Source organism: Canis aureus, chromosome 31, assembly GCF_053574225.1.
Source record: "Canis aureus isolate CA01 chromosome 31, VMU_Caureus_v.1.0, whole genome shotgun sequence".
Lineage (NCBI taxonomy): Eukaryota > Metazoa > Chordata > Mammalia > Carnivora > Canidae > Canis > Canis aureus.
The window spans coordinates 44901449-44903648 of NC_135641.1; the positions used below are offsets into that span (position 1 = coordinate 44901449).

The 2200-nt window shown below is 39.0% G+C and overlaps 1 non-coding gene across 1 annotated transcript; it reads right to left on the bottom strand.

The window, feature by feature from the left end:
- Nucleotides 1-1477: 1477 nt before the first annotated feature.
- LOC144302783 (U6 spliceosomal RNA) lies at nt 1478-1581 on the bottom strand. The gene has a single exon (XR_013369839.1). It is a non-coding gene; the product is annotated as a U6 spliceosomal RNA (small nuclear RNA).
- Between the last annotated feature and the right edge of the window lie 619 nt (nt 1582-2200).

Consider the following 2200-nt stretch of genomic DNA (forward strand, 5'->3'; position numbering starts at 1 on the left):
AAAAGGAAGACACTGGTGTTTCCGATCTTAATTCTTGCCTGACATTGGTTAAAGAGGTGCTAATACCCCACATTTTACAGTGCCATTAATATTGCAAATAAATGCACAACACAATGAAAATATTTATGTGTGGTACTATCCAGAAAGATATAGTTAGGAAAAATATGGTAAAGTAGAAGTAACCTTGACAAATTAGGCTTCATTGAAATACTTCCTAGGCCTTGCCCAGAAACATAAATAATTCACAGAGCCAAGCATGAAATACAAATGAAGAGCATTTGTTATTATTCTGTCCCTCTTTTTTTTTTCTTTTTTTTTTTTGGGGGGGGGGCATAGCATAACTCTTTCATAATGAAACTCATTGTGAAACACTCTCTGTGCTCTTTTGTACCATGACCCGCAAGTCATGAAATGTCTAACTCATCTTTATGCAACTATGTCCAAGGATGGGGTGTTTGTGAGTTTGTGTGTGTGTCTCCAAGCAGTCCAGGGGACCCTTGCAACACTAAATCATCATCAGATCGTATATGATAAATGAATGTTTGGAAAGTTAATGTCACCTGGGAACTCAATACAACTGGCCAATCCATTATTAAAACACGTAGCTACGTGACAAATGTCCTTTACCTGAGAGTAGAAATTATTCAATAAGTGAAAATTTAAATTCCATTTTCAGAGTTAAAGATATATAATTTATTCTTTAAAAAAGTAAGTGAGAAAATGTATGGAAAGAGCAGGAATCAATGAACTTGGACCTTGTCCTAAAGCCCTCTCATTAAAAACCAGAACACTTTATTCAGCTGAATCAACTTTCAAAAAGAAGGAAATGAATCGTCTGACCTGGCTGACATCTGAAAAGGCAGTTGATCTGTTCCATTTTAAATAGTAACTGATGTTCCGATCTTTTTAATTTGTAACTATTAATATTAGTATAACTGAATTTTTCTTATCCTTTAATCTGAGATATATATATAAATATATATATATATCTTTGAATATTTTCATTGCAATGAGAAAAAAAGCATATATTATCAAGAAGGGGGGGTGATAGGATGAAGGAGGGATAATATGTAAAAATAGAAGAAGACATGGAGACACAGTTGGAAAATCATGTGATACAGGAGCTCATCCACACAACCATCTACAAGGGAAACAAAAGAGAGATAATGATCCTTTTCAGACTCTGCATGAGATATAGGAATGCAGTAAACCTTACACCTGAGTTTGAGCCCCAACTTTGCCCATTATCAGCACAGCGTCCTTGTCAGGTTATGGAACCTCATAGAGAATCATTTCTGATAAAATAATCTTGTAAGGATGCCTTGAGGATTAAATGAAGCGACCTCTGTAAAGTGTCTGGCACATGGTAGAAATTTCATTAGTGTTTGTTTCCATCCCTACTTAATTGAAGGCACTTAACTTGTCCTATGGTGCTGTGTGAGGATTTATCTTGCTCTATTTCTAGGAATGGAATCCCGAAGTCGTAATGTGTGTGTGTTTGCGTGTCGTCCTTGCACAGGGGCCATGCTAATCTTCTCTGCATCACTTCAATTTTAGGATACGTGCTGCCAAAGCGAGCATTGCACAAGTGCGTCCTCGGCGCTTAATCCGATTAAGCTCTGTCAGTTTACTCTCTGTGGTGGTTTGCGCCAGACTCCACACCCACAAAAGTGCACAAGCATCCCTGGTCCCCACATCCTGCTGAATGCTGTACTTGACTTACCTCCTTTAATCTGTATGACAACTTTAATTAAAAACAGAGTACTCTTCCCTCCAACTTGCAAATGAGAACATTAGGGCCTAGAGAACTAAAGAACCTGCCCAATTTCACAGCTGACAGTTGGTGAAGACGGTCAAACCCAGGGGGTCTGCTTCCAAACTTTCTTTTCATGGTTATATGTGATGTGAAACCCTTGCCCTCCTTGGCCCTGCACAGGAAAGGTAGCCTGAACCAGGGTTCTGATTCTCAGCCTCTACTCCAAATCCTTCTCCTTCATGCTTTCTTAACAGAAACGGGTATACTAGATGTGCAGGGATGTGCAGGGAGCCACCCATGAGGATTGGAGAAGAAACTCCATTATTCTTGGCAAGGCAAAGATTTTAAACAAAGGCGATATATACTTAATTCCACTCAAGGATAGAAACACCCTGTGAGCACCCCATGCTCAGGGCCAGATGCTTTCTAGATAGAACACTGCAC